Raw genomic sequence first — 23,758 nt, forward strand, 5'->3', positions numbered from 1 at the left:
ATCTTTAGCAAATATAGCTTGTAGTTAGCTAACTGTCATTTGCACTGATCTTGTTAGAGTTGCACTTGGGGAACTAGCCATGCTACTGATCCATGTCTTTATGCAATTCCATTTTCAACTAGAGCATAAAGTTTATAATGCGTAGACTGTTGAAATCATTTCTACATAATGGGGTCAACAGTAAAAATTCTCCATTCTAATATTGGTATGATGAGAGTATGCATACATTTCTATATTACATTTATTAATAATTTCTCTTCATAAGTGTATGCACACATCCATTAGCCTAAACCAAATGTATGAGTCCATCCTTCCATACTATTGTATAGTATAAGAAGAAACGTATTATATTATAATAATTTCCATCTATTTTCCCCCAACCATCAATACACACATTGATTTATTTATATTGGTATGCCCAGTACCTAGAATGTTATCCAGCATATAGCATTTGCTCAGTGAGTTTTTTAATTGATGAATTTTGTGAATGAATTACTACTAAAACTGATATGCTGTTATTGCAGTTCTTGTATCTTTTATATATGATGATTTTCTGTCATTCAAGTTAATAAACTACGAAAAGGCATTTATTGTATTCCTGCCCTAAAATGTCAGGTATTGGCATATTTGTTGTTGTTGTTGTTGTTGTTTATTTTTTGAGATGGAGTCTCACTCTGTTACCAGGCTCTATTGCCAGGCTGGAGTGCAGTGGAGCAATCTCGGCTCACTGCAACCTCTGACTCCCTGGTTCGAGCAATTCTCCTGCCTCAGCCTCCCGAGTAGCTGGGATTACATGCACGTGCCACCACGCCCAGCTAATTTTTGCATTTTTAGTAGAGACGCGGTTTCGCCACATTGGCGAGGATGGTCTTGATCTCCTGACCTCGTGATCCGCCCTCCTTGGCCTCCCGAAGTGCTGGGATTACAGGCATGAGCCACCGTGCCTGGCCTCGGCATATGTTTTAGAGACATTTATGAAGCAACTTCTGTTGTCTAATATGAGGACTTCCACTGAAGCATTCTTTCATGTGGGTCCTGTTCCTACATTGCAGATACACCTACCTGTTGTCCTCTAGTAAGCACTGTTATTTCTTTACTCAGCATGTATTTCACTCGTCACCTAGCAGATGCTAATTTTCTTCTCTATTCATCTCTTTCATAGCCCTGTGCTTCCAGAGAAGCTGATCTTACCAGAAACTCCAGGCTGGACCTGACTGATGTGAGGGAAATTCTACTGACTTTGCCGGTGATTAGCTTAGAATTACCTAAACTCAACACAGGTAAATGGGATGTCAGCCATAAGCTGTTTCTAAAAATTTCTAGGAATTACAATTCCTGAAGGAGAGATGATCTTTTTTTTTTTCCTGTGGTTTGATGCCTGGAACTACTGCATCCAGTTGACCTCCAGCCTGAGGATGATGCAAACCTTGCTACTGAGTCACCCAGTCTTGAGGCTTGCTCCATCTCTGGACTTCCTGTTATGTGAGATAATAAATCTCTTGCTGATTAAGATCTTGTAATTGAAACAGGCTCCCTTCAAATAGATCACTTTGCAAACTATGTTAACATAGTGGTTCCTGATAAAGGGAATCAAATTTCTGCGGTAAGAAGGGGTCCCTGAGGTTTTGCAAGCTGCTAGAGTCCACCTGCACATTAGGTATTATGGCTTGACTGCATAAATAGAGATACAACTTTTGAGTTATGGAATTCTCAAAATTATTTGATAATGTTAATATAGGATGCTTTGAGAACAAAAAGTAATGAAACAGCTGATATTGAGTCCTGGAAAATAAAGTTTATGTTTTAGATAAAGTCCTTAATTAGGTCTGGACTTCTCCAGTTCCTATACAGGAGTCCTCAGGCAAAATACTTAACCTTATTAAACTTTAGATGCCTGTTTGTAAAATGACAAAAATCCCACTCTGACTTGCCTCTCTAGGAGTGTTGCAATGAGGCTGAAATGAGATATGGTAAGTAAAAGGGCTTTGTAAATAAGAAAAGAACTTCCCAGGCAGTAATTTGAGGAACTTTTTCCTATTCTAAGTTTACCAGTTTTTTTTTTTCATTTACTTTCAATGCTAATAGTACTTCAGCATGAAAATGTCACTTCTACAAATCTTGAACCCCTAATTTATGCTAGACATTGTATACACCGAGAAGATTATAGCTGATTATTCGTGTCTCATCTGTAAATTAAAGACAAGAAAATGACCACATCCTCAGTTCAAAGGCCTTTAATTCAAAAGTTTCATATCTAGGGTTGATAATGAAATCCCATAAGGAAAAAATTCTGGAAGGCCTTGGAAAAAATAAGCAAAAATATATACAAAACTTATTTGTTCTTTTAAAAAGTCACTTGAAACTTAAATCACAAAATGGAATGCTGAAAAACAGAATACTAAGACTTAATAGCCATAGGCATAGGAGGTGAGCCATTTCACCTCCACGAATGTCAGCTGTGTGAACCTTGGCAGAAACACGCAGGAAGAAGGGGAAGGAGATGATTGTTCATAGGAAGTAAAATTAAAACAGGTATGGTACGCCCTATGGGAGTGCTGCTATAATAAGAGGGTGCAGTTTGGTTAAGCTGGGCACAGAGCCAAAGCAGAAATATGTATGAATATACATACCTACATTTGTACATATATGTGTCCATAAATATGTACATGCATAGTCACATATATATACATGACTATAGACATACACACATACATATATATGAATATATACATACATATGTAGTATCTTAATTTTTATAATTACTGTATAGACTAATATTAATACAGAATAAAATTGTTGCTAAATACACAACTTCATATGTTCCTTATAACCTTGAGGCTTATATAGGGCTTTTTGGTCTTTTTATCCAAGTAAAGAAACTGAAGCTCAGAAAGATTAACTGATTTATCCATGGTTGCAGAGCTGGTCAGGTTTTGTTTTTTTTTCTTTAAACAAAAAGAGTATGATGCTGCTTTTTTTTTTTCTTTACAGAAAGAGTTTGAACTAAACTGGTTAAGTTTGACTTGGGATTTCAACTGATATGTAATTTTGGACTCAGAGTCCAGGGTTCACGCCCTTCTCTATCCAGGGTCATAGAGTCTCAATGTTTCCAGGGATCTTAAAGTGGTCTGGTCTAACCTACCTTTAATTTAAGGACTAATCCTCTATTTGATTAATTAGATGATCAGTTCATCATTTCATACTCTTAAAAAAAAAACAGAAAAATGGTAGCCAGTTGGATATATCAATTTTTCACCATTCCTTCTCACCAAAGGAAACATTCACAATGCTCAAAACACAAGAATCATCCTAGTATCTTGCTTTCATTTGCTGTAGTTCATAATTGAATACTCTTTTGTAGCATGCTACTAACATAAAATATAAAATAATAATAAGAAAAACATGAATTATATAACTCCTGAGAGGAAGGAAGAGTACATTGGGTTCTTGTGCCTCAGCTTTGACAATGAGTCACTATGTGAGCTTGGGCACGTCACTTATTCTTTCTGTGCCTCAGTTGCACCACCTATAAAATGAAGGCATTGGAAGAGATGCCACTTGAGGCCCTTCCTACTTAGTTTCTATGCTGCTCTGAGAAGCTGAGTGGAGGGAACAATGTCTCCAAGCAAGGGTACAGAATGAGTTGTCTATGGAGGTTTCTTGTCCACTTATAAGTTTTCAGTGAAAAATACTGAAAACAAGGGTTGGGCGAAACCTCCATGTTTCCTGAGTTTTCATCAACAGTGTTGATTGCATCTGCTATGCTGGGGCCTGGTCAGATGCTGACATGGCTCATCCAAAAATAGTTTGAGAAACCTAGGCTAACCTAGGTTTCTAACTAGGCTAACCTAGGAATAAAAAAAATCTGTTTTACCACAGTAAACTTTCAATCCCATTAGCAGAATTTTTCCTTTCCTGATTCCCATCTAGAACCACCCAGGGCTCTTACTCACTTTACTCTTACTTCATTCCTTTGTTCCTCTTCCTTCCATTAATTATATCATGTCATTCAAATGCACCGGGTCATAGGCTCTGGATCATTGAATGTAACTGCCTCCTACACTGCATGGATTAGCATTGTTCTAGCATATGGGCTAATGTGATATAAAGAGGTGGTGAGTAAGGGTGAAGAGAATGGTAACATCTTAGCCCCAAGCAATTGTACAGAGCTGCATTTCTATGCACTTCAATACCGTGATGTATTGAACTCTGCGTGTGTGTTTTCTATATGCCTTGTCTAGCTTAAATGTATTTGGTGTGAATTTAATGCATGAAGCCTTAGTGTTTGAGTCAGGAAACCTGGGTCTGATCATGGCTTTGCCGCTGCCTAGCTATATTTAACCCGGACTATTCAAAGTAATTGTTTGTGTCTTGGCCACTCTCATATAGGGAGTGGGGCTTATGATCTCTGTGGTGTCAATTCCACCAAGATTTTGGGAGGATCAAATAGATGACATGTTATATATTGGGATAATTCTAGGCATGGCCTGGTTAACTTCAGTGGGATTTAATGACTGGGAGAGGCTGGAACATGGGGCTCTATCCACCCACTGGGATGAGACAATGGCAAGCAGGAACTCAATCACAGATCATGCAGTTCGAAATTTTAGGCCAGCCAATATAGTTCAATATTCATAGGAAGGTTATGATGAAAGGCAGGTGATGATTAAGTTAGCCTGTTTAGCTGTTAGTGAAGAACATGGGTTTTAAAGTTTAACCAATCTGAGTTCAAATCTTCCATTTTTTAACTGTGTAAACTTGAGTCAGTTCAGGTTGAGCATCCCTAATCTGAAAATCTTAAATCCGAAATGCTCCAAAATCTGAAACTTTTTGAGCATCGACATGATGCTCAAAAGTCATGTCCAAAGAAAATGCTCACTAGAACATTTCACATTTTAGATTTTCAGATTAGGAATGCCCAACTGGTAAGTCTACGTGCAAATATCTCCAAATCTGAAAAAGTCTGAAATCCGAAACACTTCCCGTCCCAAGCATTTTGAATAAGAGGTATTCAGCCTATATGTAATCTCCCTGAGCCTCAGTTCTCTTAACTGTAAAATGAAAGTAATAATATTTTTTAATAGTATTATTGTGAGATAATACATATAAAGCACTTGGAAAGCTCCTGGACACAGTCAGTTGTATTGCTGTTATTATTAAGCTGTTCACATTACAGGAGTTTGGCATTACATTTTGGGGGAGTGCCTTCCTATGGAGGAGCTTGAGCATTATGGTAGGGGGTTGAGAGGACAATATTTGGGCACCCAGTCAAGTTTACAGCCTCAGAAAACTCTATTACAAGGAATTAGGCTCTGCTTAATGTTCCGGGGCAGGACTCTAGGCTGTGGGGACATGAGGAGGAAGCAATGCAAAACCCCAGGCTCAAAAGGGCTGGGATTTTATTCAGGTAAATAAGACAGGGGACCAAGCAGAAGTCTAGTTAGCTGCACTGACTACAACAGGTGAAGCAGAATCTCAAGAAGAGTGACTCATGGGGAGCCCTGGACACTAGGCTGAGAAGGATTTAAATCGGGAGCCCAGGTCGGGAGCCAAGATGGCTGAATAGGAACAGCTCCAGTCTACAGCTCCCAGCATGAGCGACGCAGAAGACGGGTGATTTCTGCATTTCCATCTGAGGTACCGGGTTCGTCTCACTAGGGAGTGCCAGATAGTGGGCGCAGGTCAGTGGGTGCCCGCACTGTGCGTGAGCCGAAGAAGGGCGAGGCATTGCCTTACTCGGGAAGTGCAAGGGGTCAGGGAGTTCCCTTTCCTAGTCAAAAAAAGGGGTGACAGACAGCACCTGGAAAATCGGGTCACTCCCACCCGAATACTGCGCTTTTCCGACGGGCTTAAAAAATGGCGCACCAGGGGATTATATCCCGCACCTGGCTCAGAGGGTCCTATGCCCACGGAATCTCGCTGATTGCTAGCACAGCAGTCTGAGATCAAACTGCAAGGTGGCAGCGAGGCTGAGGGAGGGGAGCCCGCCATTGCCCAGGCTTGCTTAGGTAAACAAAGCAGCCTGGAAGCTCGAACTGGGTGGAGCCCACCACAGCTCAAGGAGGCCTACCTGCTTCTGTAGGCTCCACCTCTGGGGGCAGGGCACGGACAAACAAAAAGACAGCAGTAACCACTGCAGACTTAAATGTCCCTGTCTGACAGCTTTGAAGAGAGCAGTGGTTCTCCCAGCACGCAGCTGGAGATCTGAGAATGGGCAGACTGCCTCCTCAAGTGGGTCCCTGACCCCTGACCCCTGAGCAGCCTAACTGGGAGGCACCCCCCAGCAGGGGCAGACTGACACCTCACATGGCCGGCTAATCCAACGGACCTGCAGCTGAGGGTCCTGTCTGTTAGAAAGAAAACTAACAAACAGAAAGGACTTCCACACCAAAAACCCATCTGTACATCACCATCATCAAAGACCAAAAGTAGATAAAACCACAAAGATGGGGAAAAAACAGAGCAGAAAAACTAGAAACTCTAAAAAGCAGAGTGCCTCTCCTCCTCCAAAGGAACGCAGTTCCTCACCAGCAACGGAAGAAAGCTGGGTGGAGAATGACTTTGACGAGCTGAGAGAAGAAGGCTTCAGACGATCAAATTACTCAGAGCTATGGGAGGATATTCAAACCAAAGGCAAAGAAGTTGAAAACTTTGAAAAAAATTTAGAAGAATGTATAACTAGAATAACCAATACAGAGAAGTGCTTAAAGGAGAGCTGAGGGAGCTGAAAACCAAGGCTCGAGAACTACGTAAAGAAGGCAGAAGCCTCAGGAGCTGATGCAATCAACTGGAAGAAAGGGTATCAGCGATGGAAGATGAAATGAATGAAATGAAGCGAGAAGGGAAGTTTAGAGAAAAAAGAATAAAAAGAAACGAGCAAAGCCTCCAAGAAATATGGGACTATGTGAAAAGACCAACTCTACATCTGATTGGTGTACCTGAAAGTGATGGGGAGAATGGAACCAAGTTGGAAAACACTCTGCAGGATATTATCCAGGAGAACTTCCCCAATCTAGCAAGGCAGGCCGACATTCAGATTCAGGAAATACAGAGAACGCCACAAAGATACTCCTCGAGAAGAGCAACTCCAAGACACATAATTGTCAGATTCACCAAAGTTGAAATGAAGGAAAAAATATTAAGGACAGCCAGAGAGAAAGGTCGGGTTACCCTCAAAGGGAAGCCCATCAGACTAACAGCGGATCTCTCGGCAGAAACTCTACAAGCCAGAAGAGAGTGGGGGCCAATATTCAACATTCTTAAAGAAAAGAATTTTCAAACCAGAATTTCATATCCAGCCAAACAAAGCTTCATAAGTGAAGGAGAAATAAAATAATTTACAGACAAGCAAATGCTGAGAGATTTTGTCACCACCAGGCCTGCCCTAAAAGAGCTCCTGAAGGAAACGCTAAACATGGAAAGGCACAACTGGTACCAGCCGCTGCAAAATCATGCCAAAATGTAAAGACCATTGAGACTAGGAAGAGACTGCATCAACTAACAAGCAAAATAACCAGCTAACATCATAATGACAGGATCAAATTCACACATAAGAATATTAACTTTAAATGTAAATGGACTAAATGCTCCAATTAAAAGACACAGACTGGCAAATTGGCTAAAGAGTCAAGACCCATCAGTGTGCTCTATTCAGGAAACCCATCTCACGTGCAGAGACACACATAGGCTCAAAATAAAAGGATGGAGGAAGATCTACCAAGCAAATGGAAAGCAAAAAAATGCAGGGGGTGCAATCCTAGTCTCTGATAAAACAGGCTTTAAACCAACAGAGATCAAAAGAGACAAAGAAGGCCATTACATAATGGTAAAGGGATCAATTCAACAAGAAGAGCTAACTATCCTAAATATATATGCACCCAATACAGGAGCACCCAGATTCATAAAGCAAGTCCTGAGTGACCTACAAAGAGACTTAGACTCCCACACAATAATAATGGGAGACTTTAACACCCCACTGTCAACATTAGACAGATCAACGAGACAGAAAGTCAACAAGGATACCCAGGAATTGAACTCAGCTCTGCACCAAGCAGACCTAATAGACATCTACAGAACTATCCACCCCAAATCAACAGAATATACATTTTTTTTCAGCACCACACCACACCTATTCCAAAATTGACCACATACTTGGAAGTAAAGCTCTCCTCAGCAAATGTAAAAGAACAGAAATTATAACAAACTATCTCTCAGATCACAGTGCAATCAAACTAGGACTCAGGATTAGGAATCTCACTCAAAACCACTCAACTACATGGAAACTGAACAACCTACTCCTGAATGACTACTGGGTACATAACAAAATGAAGGCAGAAATAAAGATGTTCTTTGAAACCAATGAACATGGTTTGAAACAACATACCAGAATCTCTGGGATGCATTCAAAGCAGTGTGTAGAGGGAAATTTATAGCACTAAATGCCCACAAGAGAAAGCAGGAAAGATCCAAAAATGACACCCTAACATCACAATTAAAAGAACTAGAAAAGCAAGAGCAAACACATTCAAAAGCTAGCAGAAGGCAAGAAATAACTAACATCAGAGCAGAACTGAAGGAAATAGACACAAAAAACCCTTCAAAAAATTAATGAATCCAGGAGCTGGTTTTTTGAAAGGATCAACAAAATTGATAGACTGCTAGCAAGACTAATAAAGAAAAAAAGAGAGAAGAATCAAATAGATGCAATAAAAAATGATAAAGGGGATATCACCACCGATCCCACAGAAATGCAAACTACCATCAGAGAATACTACAAACACCTCTAAGCAAAAAAACTAGAAAATCTAGAAGAAATGGATAAATTCCTCGACACATACATGCTCCCAAGACTAAACCAGGAAGAAGTTGAATCTCTGAATAGACCAATAACAGGAGCTGAAATTGTGGCAATAATCAATAGCTTACCAACCAAAAAGAGTCCAGGACCAGATGGATTCACAGCCGAATTCTACCAGACGTACAAGGAGGAACTGGTACCATTCCTTCTGAAACTATTCCAATCAACAGAAAAAGAGGGAATCCTCCCTAACTCATTTTATGAGGCCAGCATCATCCTGATACCAAAGCCGGGCAGAGATACAACCAAAAAAGAGAATTTTAGACCAATATCCTTGATGAACATTGATGCAAAAATCCTCAATAAAATACTGGCAAACTGAATCCAGCAGCACATCAAAAAGCTTATCCACCATGATCAAGTGGGCTTCATCCCTGGGATGCAAGGCTGGTTCAATATATGCAAATCAATAAATGTAATCCAGCATATAAACAGAACCAAAGACAAAAACCACATGATTGTCTCAATAGATGCAGAAAAGGCCTTTGACAAAATTCAACAACCCTTCATGCTAAAAGCTCTCAATAAATTAGGTACTGATGGGACGTATCTCAAAATAATAAGAGCTGTCTATGACAAACCCACAGCCAATATCATACTGAAAGGGCAACAACTGGAAGCATTCCCTTTGAAAACTGGCACAAGACAGGGATGCCCTCTCTCACCACTCTTATTCAACTTAGTGTTGGAAGTTCTGGCCAGGGCAATTAGGCAGGAGAAGGAAATAATGGGTATTCAATTAGGAAAAGAGGAAGTCAAATTGTCCCTGTTTGCAGATGACATGATTGTATATCTAGAAAACCCCAGCGTCTGAGCCCAAAATCTCTTTAAGCTGATAAGCAACTTCAGCAATGTCTCAGGATAGAAAATCAATGTACAAAAATCACAAGCATTCTTATACACCAACAACAGACAAACAGAGAGCCAAATCATGAATGAACTCCCATTCACAATTGCTTCAAAGAGAATAAAATACCTAGGAATCCAACTTACAACAGACGTGAAGGACCTCTTCAAGGAGAATTACAAACCACTGCTCAAGGAAATAAAAGAGGATACAAACAAATGGAAGAACATTTCATGCTCATGGGTAGGAACAATCAATATCGTGAAAATGGCCATACTGCCCAAGGTAATTTACAGATTCAATGCCATCCCCATGAAGCTACCAATGACTTTCTTCACAGAACTGGAAAAAACTACTTTAAAGTTCATATGGAACCAAAAAAGAGCCCACACTGCCAAGTCAATCCTAAGCCAAAAGAACAAAGCTGGAGGCATCACACTACCTGACTTCAAACTATACTACAAGGCTACAGTAACCAAAACAGCATGGTACTGGTACCAAAACAGATATATAGATCAATGGAACAGAACAGAGCCCTCAGAAATAATGCCGCATATCTACAACTATCTGATCTTTGACAAACCTGACAAAAACAAGCAATGGGGAAAGGATTCCCTATTTAATAAATGGTGCTGGGAAAACTGGCTAGCCATATGTATAAAGCTGAAACTGGATCCCTTCCTTACACCTTATACAAAAATCAATTCAAGATGGATTAAAGACTTAAACGTTAGACCTAAAACCATAAAAACCCTAGAAGAAAACCTAGGCATTACCATTCAGGACATAGGCATGGGCAAGGAATTCATGTCTAAAACACCAAAAGCAATGGCAACAAAAGCCAAAATTGACAAATGGGATCTAATTCAACTCAAGAGCTTCTGCACAGCAAAAGAAACTACCATCAGAGTGAACAGGCAACCTACAAAATGGGAGAAAATTTTCTCAACCTTCTCATCTGACAAAGGGCTAATATCCAGAATCTACAATGAACTCCAACAAATTTACAAGAAAAAAACAAACAACCCCATCAAAAAGTGGGTGAAGGACATGAACAGACACTTCTCAAAAGAAGACATTTATGCAGCCAAAAAACACATGAAAAAATGCTCACCATCACTGACCATCAGGGAAATGCAAATCAAAACCACAATGAGATACCATCTCACACCAGTTAGAATGGCAATCATTAAAAAGTCAGGAAACAACAGGTGCTGGAGAGGATGTGGAGAAATAGGAACAGTTTTACACAGTTGGTGGGACTGTAAACTAGTTCAACCATTGTGGAAGTCAGTGTGGCGATTCCTCAGGGATCTAGAACTAGAAATACCATTTGACCCAGTCATCCCATTACTGGGTATATACCCAAAGGACTATAAATCATGCTGCTATAAAGACACATGCACACGTATGTTTATTGCGGCATTATTCACAATAGCAAAGACTTAGAACCAACCCAAATGTCCAACAATGATAGACTGGATTAAGAAAATGTGGCACATATACACCATGGAATACTATGCAGCCATAAAAATTGATGAGTTCATGTCCCTTGTAGGGACATGGATGAAATTGGAAATCATCATTCTCAGTAAACTATCGCAAGAACAAAAAACCAAACACCACATATTCTCACTCATAGGTGGGAATTGAACAATGAGAACACATGGACACAGGAAGGGGAACATCACACTCTGGGGACTGTTGTGGGGTGGGGGGAGGGGGGAGGGATAGCATTGGGAGATATACCTAATGCTAGATGACAAGTTAGTGGGTGCAGCGCTCTAGCATGGCACATGTATACATATGTAACTAACCTGCACATTGTGCACATGTACCCTAAAACTTAAAGTATAATAATAATAAATTAAAAAAAAAAAGAAAAAAAAATAAATCGGGAGCCCAGAAGCCTCAACAGCTAAAAGAACATAGCAGCAAGTAACTGGCTGGGATCTGATGAAAAGTCTTCGAAGACCGTTTAAGAACTGCACAGTGGTAAACTTAATGTAAGATGGTATTAGTGTTTGAAGAAGTAATGCAGATGGGAGAAAGAGGAACATTGGCAATGTTGACCTGTAACATCATGGAAACACCTGCAAGGAAGCATCTATTCAAAAAAGAATACACAAAGGCAGATAGAAGTCATGGGAATAAGTTCTTGAGACACCAAATATTGGGTTATCATATGATACTCTCCTCTAAGGTAGTTTCAGCATGTCAATCTGATAAGACATGCTTGGCCTTCATTTCTTCTGTTTTCTTAAAGGGAACATTGACTTTGACTCTCCAGTGAATTAAACCACATAGATAGGCACTGACAAGCACGTGTCCCATTTTTCATACATCATAAAGCGAATTTCAATTTCCACCAAATTCAACTCCTTTATTTAACAGATGAGGAAACTGCAGTGTAATGAAAAGGAGTTCTGGCCTCGTCTCTTAACGTGTGACCTCTTACGAACTACTTAAACTCCCTGAGCTATAGTCTTTTCTCATAGAAAAAAAGAAGATAATTGCATCAGTATTCTCAGGGTTTTTGTGTTGATCAAATGAGATGTTGTATGTGAACGTACTTGTAAATGGAGAAGTATAATTCATAGGTAACTGACTAATTGGTTGGTAAGATTCTGAGATATATCTTGACTGGAGGATTAGTCTCTTTCCTGGTTATGGGAATGTGTTGGCTGGTGTTAACTGTTTACCTTCCTAAATTCCATTAAAAATCGAAATCTTTGCTTTTTCCTGTTTATTCTCTTTGACCTGTGCTCCTCACATTTCTTGTTAATGAGAATTACCTTGTATTAATATGTAATTACCTCAGGGAACTTGTTAAAATGCAGCTTTTATAGCCCTTTCCCAAGAGATTCTGATTTAGTAGGTCTAATTTAGGGCCCAGGACTCCAATACTGGTGGGCCATGGATCTCAGTTACAGAAATTTGTGCCTGGAGAATTGTTTGCTTATTTAATGCTTGGCTGCACATGTAGCACAAGGGCTCAAAGCTGGGAGTGTGAAAACCTGGAATTTATATACGGCTGTGATACCAACATAATTATTGGTACAAGGTAGAAGTTAAATAAATATTTGTCTTAATGAGTGCATGAAATGGCTTGTCCTGTGACCTTGTATCTCTTTCCTTCAGTCTCTTCATTAGTAAAATGAAAAAGTTGAACTAGATAAATTCCAGTTTTTCTTTTTTGAGACAGAGTCTTGCTCTGTCACCCAGGCTGGAGTCCCTCTGCCTCCCGGGTTCACATGATTCTCCTGCCTCAGCCTCCCAAGTACCTGGGATTACAGGTGCCTGCAACCACACCTGGCTAATTTTTGTATTTTTAGTAGAGACAGGGTTTCACTACGTTGGCCAGGCTGCTCTCGAACTCCTGACCTCAAGTGATCTACCTGCCTCAGCCTCCCAATTTGCTGGAATTACAGGCATGAGCCACCACGCCTGGCCAATAACTTCTAATATTCTTTATAGCTTTGACTGTTTTTGACCTTTCTAGCTCTTAGACCTACTGTGGAGACAAGTAATAGCTTCTAGAAAGTTCCTTAAGCATCTTGAAAGGCTGCACTTATTCTTTCCAGCAAATAAATAATTTTCAGTGTTATAATTTCATAGCTAAATTGGCATCCTGTTGACTTGTGGTTAATGCAATTTAATAGTGTGACTAATTTAATCTCATAAAATTGTAGCAAAAGGGAGAATACTGTGGGTTAATTTCTTAAGATAAAATATGTAATTTTTAGAAATTTAGAAGTAACTCCTTAAAAGACTCCCATGCCTTTCCCATGCTATTAGCAAATAAGCATGTTCTATCTCAAGTTAATCTACAGCTCTGGGATTCAGTAATCTAACTCATATTTAATAATACCAAATACCAGGCCGCCTTGGCCTCCAAAAGTTTTGGGATTACAGACGTGAGCCACCGTGCCCGGCCATCTTTTTTTTCTTTTATTTCTTTTTAGTTTTCTTCTTTTTTTTAAACAGATGGCACAACTCTTCAAATCTTCAGTGCCTCCTATTAGGATTTTGGGATGACATTCAAAATGTCTCATTATCTCTCTGCATTCGAACTCATCCTTTTCTGCTGTTACGCCTCTCTTCGGCAACAGTGGAGTTCTTGAATTTGTGATTGTCCATTGTTTTAGTTCAGCAGTTCCTTCTGCTTGGAGTGACCCTCATTTGACTGTTTCCACTTCTCAAAACTTAAATCCTCGTTCAAATGTCACTTCCACTTCATGTGCTTCTTTGGTTCCTCTGCCTGAATTAAACTTTCCCCTCCAAACTTCCACATTACTTTGAGAACAGTAAGAGTCTATCAGGTGAAAAAAAAGGAAGGTCACTTCAGGCAAAAGGTGTAGCAAGGACTAAAATATAAACTCAAAAATAATTATATGTTATAAATTTAAGTATTTACTACACATAAATAATAGTAATATAACACTAATACTATATACACAGACCGTGTTTATGTAGGATAAAAAATATATAGTTAAGACTTATATACTTACCGTCTATCTTAAGAAGTAGATAGTACCAAATATATTGAAGTTCCTAGATCTCAGAGCGTCTCTTATCTCCAAAGGTAACCACTGTCCTGAATTGTCTGTGATTTCTTTGCATTTTTTGTTTTTCTCTTACATACGGTCATCTAAATAATTTGTTTAGGTTTTTGTGTGGAATATAATGTATAATATTTTATATGGAATATAAATAATGTATTTTTATTTATGTTACTGGTGTTTTTTGCTAATGTTTCACTTGTGTAAATATATAATATAGATAAATATATAATAACATGACTATTTATATATATATCACATTTTTATTGCCATGTACTATTCTGTTTGAATAAATCACAATATACTAATGGAAAACTTTTATTGACAAATATTTGTATTGATTGAATTGTTTTTGCTTTCTCTTCTATTGGAAAAAAAATTTATTTAAATATTTTTGTACACATCTCTCAGTGCAGAGGCGCAAGGATGTATTTGAGATGTACACCTAGGATTTGCGTTGTTTTCTTAGGTGGTGTGTACATCTTTGATTTTCATGGATAGTGTTGTTTCCCAAAGTGTTTTTGGAATGGCAGTTAGTAATGCTTAAATCTTTGTGTTTAGCATTTAGGACTACTGGGAAATAAAACTGGAAATGAAGGTTAGAATCAGACTATACAGTAAGTTGACACGCCAAAGCATTTGGATTTTATTCTATAGGTAAAGGGAAACCATCATTGTGACACCCCATAGGTTACTTACTTTATCTGAATCTTAGTTTTCTCTTCAAAAATTTTGGGACAATACCTTCCTCACAGACTTGTGAAGATCCTGGCATGTAATAATTGACATTAGTATTATATATAGTATTAGAAAAAATTGTGAACTGGGTGTGACATAAACAGATTTATATTTTAGAAAGCTAATGGCAACTGGGTATAGAATAGATGTTTGCAGAAAAACAGGAAGCTATTGTGGTCATCTAGCAGGCGGAAAATCCTTATTAACATTTTAAGATCTAACTCAGGGTTTCTCAGTCTTGGAACCACTGAAATTTTGAGCTGGATAATCCTCTGTTTTGTGGGTGTTGTTCTGTGCATTGGAGGAGGTTTAGCATCATCCCTGGTCTCTATCACTTGATGCCAATAGCCACCTGTCCCCTACGACTGTGCCAATTAAAAATGTCTACAGACATTGCCAGGGGGATAAAACCACACCCATTTGCGAACGGCTGATCTAATTCCAGTGTCAACTCCTTTATGAAAGCTTCCTTGTCTCCTTTTAGAAAGATTCAATTGTTCTCTTCCCAAATACCTTTTAATGGCATCTCCCCACATAGTTTTAGAATTATTTGTAGACTTTTCTACAAGACCAAAGTTCTTGAAAACAACAATTAACAATTTTTGTATTTCAATAATTTAGAACATGGTAATAACTAATGTAGATGTTTAAGATGTAAATTGTCAAATAAATGATTCGACAATTATTTTGAGGTAAGAAGTAAGTTATGGGAAGAATCAGATAAAATAAGAGCTTTCCAGGCAAAGGAATTAGCAAGAGCAAAGTCTCTGAGTTAGAAAAGAGTTTTCTCTGTCTTAGAAACAGAAAGCTAGTGCAATCAGAGCCAAGTGTGCATGAATGAAAGTAGCACATGATAAGAAATGAAATAGATGAAAAAAGAAGTGATCTTTAAATAGCTATGCTTAGTGACCTTCAGTAGAGTTGTGGGAAAGAAGCTAAACTGAATTTGTTGGATGGTAAATGAATGAATGAGAGGCAAGGAAGTAAAAGCCATAAGTAGATGCTACCCTTGCCAAGAACTTGGCAAGGCAGGCAGGAGACAGCTGAGGTAATAAAATATAGGAGAAAGATAAAGCATGTTTGCGGGTTGAAGGGAAAACATCCTGTTGTGGTAAGAATACAATAAAGAAATTTGATAAGGCAATGCATTGAAGATGTGGCAGTGCATGGAATGTAGAGAAGAGGTGGAAGATTCACCTTGGAGGATTGTAGTCATTCTTCACCTGAGTTGTAATGGGGGGAAAAAGTTGCCTGAAATTGTGAACATGTTTTGAAATGAAAAAAGAGAACATTACATGAAATTAATAACCTTTTTCATGAAGTTAAATAGGTTAGTGTTAATTTTCATTCAACAAATATTCATCTTGCATCTGGTTTTTGTCAGGCAGTGTATTCTATGCTGAAGACACAGCAGTGCATATGCCATGCATACAGAACTGAGTCACTGAGAAGTTGAATTAATGGTCTCAGGTCATAGACAGCTGGTAAGTGGCAAAAATGGAATTCAAAATTATGTGTTCATGAATCCAGAGCCTATTGTTTTTAAAGGCTGACCTTCGTTGACTAAGGTTAGAATTTTGCAGAGACTTGTGGAAGTTACGATCATGAGGTACCTATGGGACAAAGAGACAGCAAAGCTAAAAAGGGGTATTTCACAAAAGATAACATAAGAAGTAAAGAAGGGACCTTGGGTGTGATTAATAAGAGGAGCAAGTTGAGTGGGAGTTGGAGGCCGGAAAGATAGAAAGAAGGTGATATGATCGGAGAGTGTACTTAAAGTGTTGTATCTTGGGGTTGAGGAATTCTGTGTAATGATGCCGGTGATGGTGAGGCTATGCATATAAGCTGCTAAGGTAGAAAGCTGAACAAAGAAAGTTTATAGGAGAACTCAAGTAACACATCAATTTGGGGTTAATATAGTGCATGGCAAAGTATCTCATGTGCCTCAATAAAACCCAGAGGGTATAACTATATTTTGTATAGTTTTTGAGGATAGATTAAATTATATATATTATTTTTTATTCAGGGAGGCAAAACGTGAGTGTATAGATTTTTAGAATGATTTCCTCCTGAACATGGATAAGCCATATAGCATGTCAATTCTAAATTATTTAGAAATCTTGACCATATTAAATAACATATTATCTAAGATATTGCTTTACTGATACCACTTTCTTTAAAATTATTCCTATTCCATTTATGTTTACCTAATGTGTTAATCTCAATTGTTTTACGGATTCTTTTGTTACACATGGCCAAGTTGGCTATATTATCTGTTTGGTAAGGTGCCAGCAGGTGCAGAAGTCCTGATTCCCAGGAGCCTTCTCTACTTGGTGATCTCGTAATTGAGCTTCCTTTCACCATGTTGGATAAACTTTGCCCTCCTCCTGATAACATCTCAGGAAATGCCCACCCACATTCCACCTGAGAATCTGAGCTTCTTCCTTCCTACTTGGATCTTTTTGATAGTTCCATAAATATCTCCTTGTCATCTAGCTTTTCTATTTTCTTCCTGACACAAGCAAAATTTCTGAAGTAATAAGAGCAATAACAAATATATAAATGCTGGTTTTGAAAAGCTTCTACATTCACATTTTTTGTTCTCACTCTAATAATGTGATAAAGCTGAATTATTTCCAATTTTCTGACTGATGAGAGAGGTCAAGAGACTTGTCCAAGGTCTTTTCTCTTGGTAAGTAAAGGTGTCCATTGTGAGAACATAGTTCTTCTAAAGTAAAATACCACTCTCAGAAGCTTCACCCTTTTATAGAAATATGTATCTGAGAAGTGGAAGAAAAAATAAATTGGCATCATCGATTTTAACTTTCCAGTTATTGCTAAAATCTCATCATCTGTATCTTTGCAGATGTAGGCAATACATTACCTCTTGTGGCAGGTTAGTTTGTCTTGGATTATTTGCTTTTCTTTATAATGAGCTGATACTGTTCTCCATATAACTTCTATTCATGAGTTCTAGTCCATCTTCTGCAGCTATACAGACTAAAGAAATAAGCACTCACTTTTCCTAGACAACCTTTCAGTATTTTCAGGTACTCTTCTCTGTGTGCCATGTCACTATTATTATTATTATTATTATTATTATTATTATTATTATTTTACAGGACATATTTTTCAGGCTGTTTTGTGGAAGTCACTCTCTTCTGGACCTGGTCTTATTTCATTAATCATAACTCTAAAACATGAAATCTACACTTGAGCATAATACTTTAGATGTGTTCTGTTTGGATTAGGACACAATATGATCACCTCCTTTTTTCCAATGATGTGTAAATATGTTCAAAGTTCATGTGTTTTGCGATAGCCACTAACGATTCACACTGAACTTAGAAATCTGGATGATTGAGTTTCTTGTGATAATTCTATAGTAATTGTGCCTCTAAATCCATATATCTGATAAAGGTCCATCATGAACTTTCTAGTAATAATTACTGATCATGGAATAATGACATCTATACACTCTGAGTTTAAAAGTTGGAACATTATGTCTCATTCACATAAACTCAGTAATTCTAGATGTTACACATTACCTATTTAGTTTTATTTTGTTAATTTGATTACAAGTTCAACTTAATATTTTATATTCTCCAGTTTTTATTTTTAAAATAGTTTAAATTAAACTAAAAATAAATACTTCTGGTTCTATGCATTTTGCATAATGGATATTCAACCCGTATTACATTCTATGAGTATACCACAATTTATTCCACTCTACTGTTGATAGACATTTGGGTTTTTCTGGTTTTGAGCTGTTATGAGCTAAGCTGCTAGTGAAGATTTTTGAACATGTCTTTTTTTTATTTTAGAGGACATATACACCAACTTCCCTTGAGTTTATACCTGGGAGTATAATGGTTGGAGCATAGGGCAAGCAAGTGTTTAGCTTTAGGAGATATTGTCAAATAGTTTTCCAAAGTGGTTGAGTCACTTTATACTCCCAGCAGGAGGGTATGAGAGTGCAATTTGCTCAGTGTACTCCCCAGTACTTGACATTGTCTGTCTTTTTAATTTAGCTCTTTGAGTAGGTGTGTTATTTCATTTCAATATTAATTTGCATATATTTGATTATTTATGATTCTTTGTATCTTTTGATACGCATATTGGCCTCTTGGATATTCTCTTTTTTGAAGTTTTGGTCAAGGCTTTTGCACACTTATTAATGGATTGCTTTTCTTTTTTTAACAAATGCATAAGAGCTTATATAATATGTTAAATATGTTAGCTATGTCAGAATTTATGTATTGCAGGTTTTTTATCCAGGGTGTGGCTTACCTATTTACTTTCAGAATATTTTTTGACAAACAGAAATTTTTACTTTTGCTTTGTTGATTTTTTCTTTTGTGATTTGTCCTTTATATGTTCTATGAAGATTTTTTTTTCCTACCCCAAGGTCATGAAGGTATTTAATCATATTTTCTTCCGGAAGCTTACTTACTTTGGCTTTCACATTTGGGGTATGAGCCACCTCACATAAATTGTGGGTTATGCTGTAAGTTCAGAGTCAAAGTTCACCTTTTTTTCTCGTATGTATATCTAACTATTTCAGTCTTTATTGAAAAGACCATATGGTTGCCACTGAAGAGAACTGGTGCTTTTACCTAAACCAAGTGACTGTTTATGTGTGATCTGTTTACGGTTTCACTATTCTTTTCTGTTGATATGTTTTTCTACCTTTGCACTGAATCCATACTGTCTTAATTACTGTAGCTTTCTAGAACACACTGGAATCTTGTATTTTAAATCATCCATATTTCTTCCTTTTCTTTAACATCTTCCTGGCTATTTCTATGTAAACTTTGGAATCACATGTCAATTTCCACATGCAAAAAATGTCAACCTTTTTGATTGGGAGTATATTGTACTTATAGATAAGTTTTGAGAGAATTGATATATTGAATATTTAATTTTTTTGACCCAAAAACATGGAATACTTCTTTACTTATTCAGATTTTAATGTCTCTCAGTAGTGCAATGGTACTTGCACTACTTTCTTAAGATTTACTCATAAATGTGTGGTTTTCTAAAAATGCTGCTGTAAATAGTTCCTATTTTATCTTATTTTTCAATTATTTATTGCTAGTATATAGAGATACAATTGTTTTTTGTTATTGACCTGGGTCCAGTGACCTTGATGAATTGATTTATTGATTGCAATAGTTTATCTTTTTATTTGATGTTTTATGTCCACAATTATGTCATCTGTGAAAAAAAAAGGCAGTTTTACACACTCCTTTCCAAACATTGTAACCTTTTCTTGACTTATTGGGATGGTTAGAACTTACTTTATAATGATGCATAGAAATAGCAGCCGTTGATGCTCTTTTCGTATTTCTGATCTTTTGGGGCAAGTGCTAGCATTTCGCTATTGAATGCAACAATTTCTCTCTCTCGTTTTTTTTTTGTACATATGTTTTCTAAAAATCAGAATTAGGAAATTCCCTGTAGTGTCATCTTCCAGTTTACCAATTCTTCATTCTATTGTGTCCAGCAGTTTCATAACTTCATGTGTTATCTTTTTAAGTTCTGGAATATCATTTGATTAATTTTAAATCCTCTATTTATGTGTTTAAGTTCCTCATGCTTTCATTTATTTTGTTCATGTTTTTTTTCAAATAACAAATGTATTAATCACTGTGAACCAAAATTCTGTTTCTACTAATTACAATATCTGGATTATTTTTACTTCTGCTCCTTTTGCATATTTTTCACTTGCTAGTTGGTTTTATTTTGTTACCATGTTGCTTGTCTAGTATTTTATAAAGTAGTATTTTGGACATAGTATATGACGTAATTATAAAGTCTCTATCTAGATGATACCATTTTCCACCAGTATTGTCGAATTATTCCTACATTTAAGTTTTTTCTTGTAGACAGGATGAGAGCCTAATCACATAAATGTAATTAGGGGTTAAATTATCTAAAACTGGGCCGGGTGCGATGGGGCATGCCTGTGATCCCAGCACTTTGGGAGGCTGAGGCGGGTGGATCACCTGAGGTCAGGAGTTCGAGACCAGCCTGACCAACATGGTGAAACTCTGTCTCTACTAAATACAAAAAGAAAAATTAGCCTAGCATGGCAGTGCATGCCTGTAATGCCAGCTACTTGGGAGGCTGAGGCAGGAGAATCACTTGAATCTGGGAGGAGGAGGTTGCAGTGAGCCAAGATCATGCTATTGCACTCCAGCCTGGACAACAAGAATGAAACTCTCTCTCTCAAAAAAAAAAAAAAAAAAAAAAAAAGTTATCTAAAACTAAACAGTTTCAGTGAAACCCATTCTACACTTAGATTGTATTACAGCCTTTCTGGACTTTTGATTGAGAGACTGTTGGGTGTAGGCCTTCAAAAACTAAGGGAGATCAAGTTCTGCTTTTCAAAGATTATCAATTTAATGGTTTTTGTGGTCAGAGAAAAATGCTTTGTGCAAAGAAATCCTTTCAAATTTGTTCAGATTTATTTTATAGCACATAATATGATCTATTTAATGTTGTTCTATGTGCAGTTGTAAAAAATGTAATGGCCAAGTTGGTAATAGTGCCAAAGTCTTTTGTAGCTTTCCTGATTTTCCTTTACTTGTTCTATTTATGGCTAAGAAATGGCTGTTAAAATCTCCAAGTCTAATTGGGATTTGTCTATTTCTTTTCCAGTTTAATAAAATTTTGCTTCATTTATTTGATACTGTTGTTAGATGCAAACAAATTTAACATTATAATTTCTCTATGACCTAATTTCTTTTTCTCTTTTTATTGTATTCTCATTTTATTTAGTGTTTCTTTTTTTAATTTTATTATTATTATACTTTAAGTTTTAGGGTACATGTGCACAACGTGCAGTTTTGTTTATATGTATACATGTGCCATGTTGGTGTGCTGCATCCATTAACTCGTCATTTAGCATTAGGTATATCTCTTAATGCTATCTCTCCCCCCTCCCCCCACCCCACAACACTCCCTGGTGTGTGATGGTCCCCTTCCTGTGTCCATGTGTTCTCATTGTTCAATTCCCACCTATGAGTGAGAACATGCGGTGTTTGTTTTTCTGTCCTTGCGATAGTTTGCTGAGAATGATGGTTTCCAGTTTCATCCATGTCCCTACAAAGGACATGAACTTATCATTTTTTATGGCTGCATAGTATTCCATGGTGTATATGTGCCACATTTTCTTAATCCAGTCTATCATTATTGGACATTTAGGTTGGTTCCAAGTCTTTGTTATTGTGAATAGTGCCACAATAAACATACATGTGCATGTGTCTTTATAGCAGCAAGATTTATAATCCTTTGGGTATATACCCAGTAATGGGATGGCTGGGTCAAATGGTATTTCTAGTTCTAGATCCCTGAGGAGTCGCCACACAGACTTCCACAATGGTTGAACTAGTTTACAGTCCCACCAACAGTGTAAAAGTGTTCGTATTTCTCCACATCCTCTCCAGCACCTGTTGTTTCCTGACTTTTTAGTGATTGCCATTCTAACTGGTGTGAGATGGTATCTCATTGTGGTTTTGATTTGCATTTCTCTGATGGCCAGTGATGGTGAGCATTTCTTCATGTGTTTTTTGGCTGCATAAATGTCTTCTTTTGAGAAGTGTCTTTTTCTTAATGTAATATTCTTCTTTACCCCTGGTACTATTTCTGGTTCTGAAATCTATTTTGTCTAACATCAATATAGCCACTGCAGCTTTCTTTTGATTAAAATTTACATTGAACATATTTTCCATCTTTTTACATTTAATCTATGTTTTTATGTTTAAAGTGGGTTGGCTATAGATATTATATAGTTGGGTCTTTGCTTTTTTATTAAGTCGATTTCTGCTTTTTATTCAGTAAATACTGCCTAATTGAAGTATTTAGACCAGTTACATTGAAGGTAAATATTCATAATACTGGATTTGGATCTATTCTTACCATACATTTTATAATTTTGTCGTTGGATTTTTTTTTAATGATTCCATTTTATCCCCACTATTGGCTTAATAGTTATATATCTTTTAAAAAATTTGTAAGTTTTATTTTAGTGTTTACAATATATATCTTTAACTGGTACAGTCTACTATTAAATATTATACCATTCCATTTAGTATGTAATAATCTTACAGTAGTATACTTTCACTTTCTTCCATCCTTTTCCTTTGTGCCATTGTTATATATTTCACTCCTCCATTTGATAAACCTCAGAATATATTTAACTATTTCTTTAGACCCTCACTTCTTTGAAACATGTTAATAATAAAAATAATGTTTACATTTGAGTTTGGGAGTTAGTAAAAGTGGAATCTCATCTCATTTCATTTATTTTTAGTCCGGGTATCCTTGACCGAACTTGATGATTTCCCATATCATTGAAAAAGAGCATTTCTTCCTTTCTATTTATAGCAAGATGTTGAGATGATCACTGAGACCTGCAAAAAGATTTGTGTTCCTCAACAAAAATATTTTCATAAATTAATGAACTTTTATTTATTGCTGCAACATGTAATTTATACTTCTTGAAGCCTGTCTATGGAAAAATTCCAGTGAAGAATGAAATGTCCCCTTTAAGGGGGCAACTTATGATTTATTAACCCAGTGAGACTAACAAACTGAAATTTTATTAATACAGCATAGTTCCCAAAGTATATAGAAACATTCTGTATATTCTATGTTTCTGCTTTGTGAGATTTTAGTAAACGTTCTAATCTGAGAGGATTTAGTGATCAAATGGTTTTAGAAAATGCTACAGGCTTTATTTTCCTGCAG

Source organism: Pongo abelii, chromosome 4 (genome assembly GCF_028885655.2).
Source record: "Pongo abelii isolate AG06213 chromosome 4, NHGRI_mPonAbe1-v2.0_pri, whole genome shotgun sequence".
Lineage (NCBI taxonomy): Eukaryota > Metazoa > Chordata > Mammalia > Primates > Hominidae > Pongo > Pongo abelii.